Genomic DNA, 8,220 nt, shown 5'->3' with positions numbered 1-8,220 from the left:
AAAACCTATAATTGGCACAACTAATTATATTTAACTAAGCAAGATAATGAGCTAAGTAAAACTATATTAATACATATAGCTCTTACAAAAATAGTGCTTTAAAAAAAATTAAAGCGAAAGCAAAGCTGTAAGAAAAACTGAAATACAAAAAAAAAAAAACTATGAAATAAACACTGCTTAAAATATCAAAATTAATACAAATACATAAAGACTTTAAAAACTCTAAAGAAAGCGAAGAAAACGCAACACCAACAACGACTGGAGGCCACACCGGGAGTCCACTCAACACCGTTTAATCCACCGTGGGAGGTGCTGTGTTTATGCATGACCAGACTGGCATGCATGGGTATTATTCTCGATCCTAATAGACAATCTTACATCATACTCGGACAGACAGACGGACGACAAGCCAATTAATTAGATTCCGCATACGAAAAGAAAGAGAAATTATTGGAAAAGGCTAAACAAAAGGATTTAAAGTTAGTTTTACTTACCGTATTATCGGAATAGGTACAGAACTCCGAATCGAGCTCCATTCAGGGTTAGGCCACCCTAGCATCCCTACTGTTGCCCTTATCGGCGACAAATTTAGTGTTGGTTATTCTTTTGTTCGCCCTTTTTACCTGAAAAAGAAAAAACAATTATATTTAACATAAACAAGCAAAAATAAAATAATAATAAGCGTGAATATAATTATAGTGCAACTACTTTAAACGTACGAAGACATACTCGTTTATTTGGGAAAAGGTTGATACCCGATGTACGCCACTTCCACAGACTCCTCTAGCTCAAAAGGGGAAGAAAGAATTTTCCTGGTGCCATCGAGACCTGAAAAGAAATAAGAAATATTTTATTGTATTTTTTTAACAGCACAATTTATATATTTTCCTTATCATGAATTGTATTTAAAGAGGATGAAAAAACATATTGTTTTTTTTTTGAATACTTTAAAATGAATAAATTTTATAACGATATTTAAAAATTCTTGATTTCAATATGGAAATATACTAGACACAAGGTAAGAAAACGTAGGTCCTAAACAGGTAGGGGGAAGTATGGGGTATTCCAGGAAATAGAATAGGAGAACAGGGGTACCTTGGTGGGGTGGGAATTTCTCCAGGCATGGTGCATTACAAAACCGTGCCAAATTAACCGGTTATTCAAACCTATTATAAAAGCTATATAATTCGTTGTAATTTTTTTGTCACCCCCTAGCAATAATTTTTAGTTTTTTGTCCACTCTTCCAAGTTCTAGCACATTGACAAGAACTGCGGCCCCATAGACTGAGCTGTCGCCGGTGCAAAAATTTGTCAGCTAGCCAGCCGTCAGTGTGGTAGATCTGCCCCCAAATGATAGAGGTCCCCAGGACAGGACACCCTATATAACGGTACTTCCCGATATTCGGTACTTTGATGAATTTAGCGACATTATTCACCAGAATTCTTTTAAATTTGGTATTTTATGTTCGTAATGGATGCTACAGCCTATGTCAGGAGATTGTCTGTGCAGGTCCACGTCTTCGTATATCCCCCCTACAACGGTACCTCGCAATATTCGGTGATTTGATGATTTTAGCGTCATTATTCACCGTAGTAGTTTCAAATTACGTATTTAGGGTTCGTAATGGGAACTACAGTCTGTGACAGAAAATTGTCTATGCAGGTCCCGGTCTTCGTATAGCTCTGATATAACGGTACCTTCCTATGTACGGTATTTTGATGATTTTAGCTACATTATTCACCGTTTACTTCAAGTTTCGAATTTGAATATGGTAATGGCTTGTGACAAGCAATGTCATTACCATATTGCATAGGTGCACGTCGTACAGACCCTAATATAACGGCTATATTCGGTATTTTTAAGGTGTTAGCAGAATTTTTGTGCGCATGTTATCTTTTTCGAAAATTTCCAAATTCGTTCTAAATGGAGAAGGTTATTCAAAGTTCGACCCGGCCGAACTTACTGCTTTTTTACTTGTTATTACTCAAACTTTTTATATTAAATTGTAGTACTTTCATTAAAATAAAATCAGAGGATAATCAAAATTACTTTCCTGTCAACGATTCAAGATACATTTGTGCACGACTGCTGTTTATTTCTTTTCTAATTCTGTTAATGATATTTAATTGTTCACTATAAGCAAAATTTGGTATATGTAGAACTCAACATATCAGTGAATTCAGAGGTTTTATGAATTTTAGAGAAACTAATCGTGTAGCCATTCGGTACTACGTAGGTTTCGCTTTCCGCTAGTGTCTCACGATAATATTGCTGTGCCAATCGAGCATTTTCGGATTCTATTTTTATTAACTTTTGCAACTTTAGCATCAGATTTAATTTTATGAAAATAACTAGCGGATTCATTATTGTTGTTTGGCAAGGTTTAGAAGGGCTGGAAATTGACCATTGAGTTCCTCGTCTGAAAGATAGAAACCAATTTTACAGATATGGGGGTATTTTGTTTTCACTTCGCTATACGAAATTGTGAGCTCTTCTTCTGGTTTGTGATCACCCTCGCAATTAGAGCACATAATTGGGCCTGTGTTACAGGGAGTCCCTTCTTCGTGAATAGTGAAACATGAACCACAAGTTTTCTTTGGTTGCTTACAATGCTTGACAAAATGGTTGTGCTTCTAGCACCTTCTAAACTGCTTCTAAACTCTCTGTATTTTAAGTATAGGCACTTCGCTTTAAAAGTATTGTCTCATTTCATCCTCAGTAACGGCCTCCTAAACAGGGTAAATAATTCCCCACCTAGAGATAAAGTGCGCAAAAATTTTGGTTTGATGACCCACATTTAAAATTCCTTCATCCGCGACGAAGACGTTGGCAGCTTTAGCAGTTTTAAATACTACTCCCCCCTACCATAGCCAATCTTTGTAACACAGATTACACCTCTAACATCAAAAAAGCAATATTACGCGAAAAAGCGAATAGACTAAATGATTGTTTCGCCGAATTCTTTGGGACTTCATCAAAATAGACCATGTATGGGCCAGGATGAGAGTCATTATACAACAATTCAAAATCACCATTACCATCCGTTTTTTATTGCTAAATTTAACCATATTTGTCATTTTAAAATTCACATTATTCTCAAACATTGGGGTATTAACCACATCACAACCTTCGGCATTTTTTAATAAATCTGTGTCACTCTACACGCGTTTCCACTTTCCTTTCCTTGGTCTTGCCAGACATCCTCTCACCACTACAAACCCTCTTACCTGCCATCTTTCCACCATCCGAATTCCTTACACCAATCTGTTCTACCTCATCCGGTGGAGGATCCCCCAGCATTTTCTCAAAGAACCATCACACCAAATTCTAAAATTTTGAAATATCAGAGTATGGTGATGTTGATGTCAAATGAGTAGGATGTTGAAAGCTTATAGATGATGATGAATTTTTGCGAGATTTGATGAGATAATTCCAGAAAGTTACGAACTTCAACTACGAAATTCGAAAAAATTCCGGTAAATAATGTCGCTGAAATCATGAAAATACCGAATATAGGGAGGTACAGTTATATGGGTGCTATACGATAATCTGAAAATTTTTTGCAATAGGTTGTAGTACCCATTAGGATCTTCCAGTACGAAATTTAAACGATTCCGGTGAATAATGTTGCTGAAATCATCAAAATACCGAATATCGGGAGGTACCGTTATCTGGGGGCTACACGAGGACTTGGACCTGCGTACAAAAATTGCTTTCATAGGCTGTAGTACCCATTACGAACTTCAAATACGAACTTATAAATAATTCCGGTAAATAATGTCCCTAAAATCATGGAAATACCGAATATCGGGAGGTACCGTTATACGAAAACGTAGACCGACCATTTACGAACTTTACCTGCCTACTGATAAACTATCCATGTATGCAAAAATTTAGCCTTCTATCTCAATTCGTTCGAAAGATATCGTGATTACAACAGATAGACAGACAGAGGGACATCGCTAGGTCGTCTTAAAATTTTACGCTGATCTTCTGGATATATTTTATATTTTTTGGGGTCTATTATGAATATTTCGAGGAGTTACAAACGGAATGACAAAGTTAATATACCCTCCATAGAATGATGGAGGGTATAAAAAGCGAAGCACTTTTCCTTTTGCCTGTAGATTTTCTCAAGAAATTTAAAAAAAACGTGTAGATCTTTTTAACCAGATTGCGGCAAATTAATTTTTTGGAAGTTCGGATACAAAATCCGGTCCTATAAAACTGGTCATATGATGGATTGGTTTCAGTCTGTTCCGGTGTAATACAAGAAAATTGGTATTTTTGTACCGGAACTTTTTGAAAAACTCATAAAAATCGAAAATGGGCCCATGCATACTGCATGGTAGTCTACACTCTGGCATTTCCAAAATGCTGCCAAAAGTATTGATATCTCTTGTAGTTCCGAAGATAGTTTTGCAAATCATGAAATTTAGGTTTTCTTCACTAATATGTATCTAATCTTTATAGATATATATTTGAGAAGAAAGCTTTGTATTTCGGAAGATATTGACTTTAAAATCGAATTCCGGCTATTTCCAAAAGTTATAAAGTTTAGAGAAGCGTAGAAACACTCAAGCCCCGGCCGAAGGCTGGCGACTTAGAAAAATTACAATGTTTAGAAAAACAATGGATCGCGTAGTCGGTGTTGGACATACTCCAGGGGAGAAAATCTCAAACCCCCATGTGATACCATTTTGATTTTGGCAAGAATATAGGCTGTAATGTAGCATGTAGATCTTAATACCCCATATTGGGCCCATTTTTGAGTTTTTAAGTACTGGTATAAAAATACTAATTTTCTTGCATTTCCGGTTCCAATAACCACCAGATAAAAACAGGATGTTGTATTCGAACTTTCGGGTATTTCCACTATGAAAAAAATACTATACTAAAATTTCAAAATGATCCGAGCATAGCCCCTAAACTCAACTTGCTCCTTTTCTAATTGCATAAGTCGGTTAAGAACACGATTTTGCATCCGAACTTTCGGGTCGAATAAAAAATTACTTTGCCGTAATCATTTATCTCTCTACCAATTATAAAAAATTCAAAGTCGTCCGAACATAGCCCATAAACTCAACTTGCTCCGAAACAGACCATAAATTAAAAATAAAATAAATAATTCGTATATAATTATATAAACATCGTAGTATATATTTGTAAATAATAAATTGACCTGAAATTTTTACCACGTGTAGATCTTTTTAACCAGATTGCGGCAAATTAATTTTTTGGAATTTCGGATACAAGAAAATACAAGAAAATGATGGATTGGTATATCCCTTCCTGTTACACGTTTAACTGGAGCTTCTAAGTGCAGGAAACACTTATCTTGGATATTGGCTGCAATTTCCGAACCAAAGCCCTGTGTTAACGGAGCTTCGTGAAGAACAACGACACAAATCAATAACCTCGCAATCTACATTCAACTCTTTTTTAGCCAAATCGGCAACCTGCATAAGAAAGTTTTATATATTTTATTCAATGGAAATTATGAAAAGCAATTACCTCCAACAACACGTGAACTTGCGTACCCCAACCAATGAGTGTAATATCACTACCTTTACGTAAAATATCTGCTTGTCCAATTTCGGAAACATAACTTCCAACGGGCACTTGCTCAACAGCAGCTCGATACAAAGTTTTAGGCTGAAAAAAAATACACGGGTTTTTATCTTTAATGCAAGCCAATAACAATCCTTTCGCTTTGATTGGCCCTCGAGGAACCACAACCTTTAAACAAGGAGTGTGTGCAAAATAGGCTTCAGGGCTTTGACTATGATAAAGTGCGCCATGACAAACAGCTCCACAAGGCACACGGAATGTTAAAGATCCACAATCGAATATGCCTCCACTTCGATAACGATATTTTGCTGCTTCGTTTACAATATTAAATGCTTGGAATATATAGTCAGCGAATTGTATTTCCGCTATTGCTGTCGCAACACCGATAGCGAAACCCAGCTATGCCTTGTTCGCACAAAGGAATATTAAAAACTCGATCTTTCCCATACTTATCACGAAGATTTATTGAACATCTAAAAACACCACCAAAGCCAACATCCTTACCAAAAAGTAAAACACTAGGATCTTCCAGTACGAAATTTAAACGATTCCGGTGAATAATGTTGCTGAAATCATCAAAATACCGAATATCGGGAGGTGCCGTTATCTGGGGGTTATACGAAGACTTGGACCTGCGTAAAATACAAAAATTGTTGTCATAGGCTGTAGTACCCATTACGAACTACAAATACGAACTTTTAAATAATTCCGGTAAATAATGTCCCTAAAATCGTGGAAATACCGAATATCGGGAGGTACCGTTATATGGGGGACATGCGAAAACGTAGACCGACCATTTACGAACTTTACCTGCCTACTGGTAAACTATGCATGTATGCAAAAATTTAGCCTTCTATCTCAATTCGTTCGAAAGATAGCGTGATTACAATAGACAGACAGACAGACGGACATCGCTAGATCGTCTTAAAATTTTACGCTGATCCAGAATATATAAACTTTGCGGAGTCTATTATGAATATTTCGAGGAGTTACAAACGGAATGACAAAGTTAATATATCCTCCATAATATGGTGGAGGGTAGAAAAGCGAAGCACTTTTCTTTCTGCCTGTAGATTTTCTCAAGAAATTTAAAAAACGCTACCAGAACTATCCAGAAGCGCGCAACAGTTAATTTTTAGTTTGTCGTGTTCGCTCTTCGGTGGTTGAAGCGAGAATCTATGAAAATACTTATCCCACAAGAAATCGTATGACCGGTTATTGTAAATGGCGCGTGAATTGTAGAAACTGTAAATTTTCGGCCGGCATTTTTATTAAGATTATTTATTATTATTATTTTTTTTTTGTAAACCAAAATAAAATTGAATTTATTTGTTTCTCTTCCGAAATGAGCTAAATTATCTGAAGTTTACAAAAAAAGGAACTACTATGAGACGCGTTTCGATGTTGGTTAAACGGTTTATAAGACAAATTTAGTGTGGATGATGGCTTTCAAGGGTTGTTTCCTTTTTTTGGATATTAGTATCTATTTCGAATTTACTGCGAAATGCATAGGGAAATTGAACACCAACACGTTGTCTGTACTCAGCGAACCAAATGTCTGACGTCCGTTTTGTCCGACGTGTTGGGCTAACATATGCCTGAATTCGGCTTAAGTTGAGCTTAGGGGCTATGCTCGGATTGACCTGAAATTTTTACCACGTGTAGAACTTTTTAACCAGATTGCGGCAAATTAATTTTTTGGAAGTTCGGATACAAAATCCGGTCCTAAAAACTGGTCATATGATGGATTGGTTTCAGTCTGTTCCGGTGTAATACAAGAAAATTGGTATTTTGGTACCGGAACTTTTTGAAAAACCCATAAAAATCGAAAATGAGCCCATGCATACTGCATGGTAGTCTACACTCTGGCATTTCCAAAATGCTGCCAAAAGTATTGATATCTCTTGTAGTTCCGAAGATAGTGTTGCAAATCATGAAATTTAGATTTTCTTCACTAATATGTATTAATCTTTATAGATATATATTAGAGAAGAAAGCTTTGTATTTCGGAAGATATTGACTTTAAAATCGAATTCCGGCTATTTCCAAAAGTTATAAAGTTTAGAGAAGCGTAGAAACACTCAAGCCCCGGCCGAAGGCTGGCGACTTAGAAAAATTACAATGTTTAGAAAAACAATGGATCGCGTAGTCGGTGTTGGACATACTCCAGGGGAGAAAATCTCAAACCCCCATGTGATACCATTTTGATTTTGGCAAGAATATAGGCTGTAATGTAGCATGTAGATCTTAATACCCCATATTGGGCCCATTTTTGAGTTTTTAAGTACTGGTATAAAAATACTAATTTTCTTGCATTTCCGGTTCCAATAACCACCAGATAAAAACAGGATGTTGTATTCGAACTTTCGGGTATTTCCACTATGAAAAAAATACTATACTAAAATTTCAAAATGATCCGAGCATAGCCCCTAAACTCAACTTGCTCCTTTTCTAATTGCATAAGTCGGTTAAGAACACGATTTTGCATCCGAACTTTCGGGTCGAATAAAAAATTACTTTGCCGTAATCATTTATCTCTCTACCAATTATAAAAAATTCAAAGTCGTCCGAACATAGCTCCGAAACAGACCATAAATTAAAAATAAAATAAATAATTCGTATATAATTATATAAACATCGTAGTATAT

The 8,220-nt window shown here is 36.0% G+C and overlaps 1 pseudogene; it reads right to left on the bottom strand.

Annotated features, from left to right (window-relative positions):
* Window positions 1-4,899: 4,899 nt before the first annotated feature.
* On the bottom strand, window positions 4,900-7,844 carry LOC131804879 (2-oxoisovalerate dehydrogenase subunit beta, mitochondrial-like; annotated as a pseudogene).
* Between the last annotated feature and the right edge of the window lie 376 nt (window positions 7,845-8,220).

This window comes from Musca domestica, unplaced genomic scaffold (genome assembly GCF_030504385.1).
Source record: "Musca domestica strain aabys unplaced genomic scaffold, Musca_domestica.polishedcontigs.V.1.1 5, whole genome shotgun sequence".
Taxonomy (NCBI): Eukaryota; Metazoa; Arthropoda; class Insecta; order Diptera; family Muscidae; genus Musca; species Musca domestica.
The sequence above is the reverse complement of the archived record's forward strand: the minus strand, read 5'-3'. Positions and strand labels throughout refer to the sequence as shown.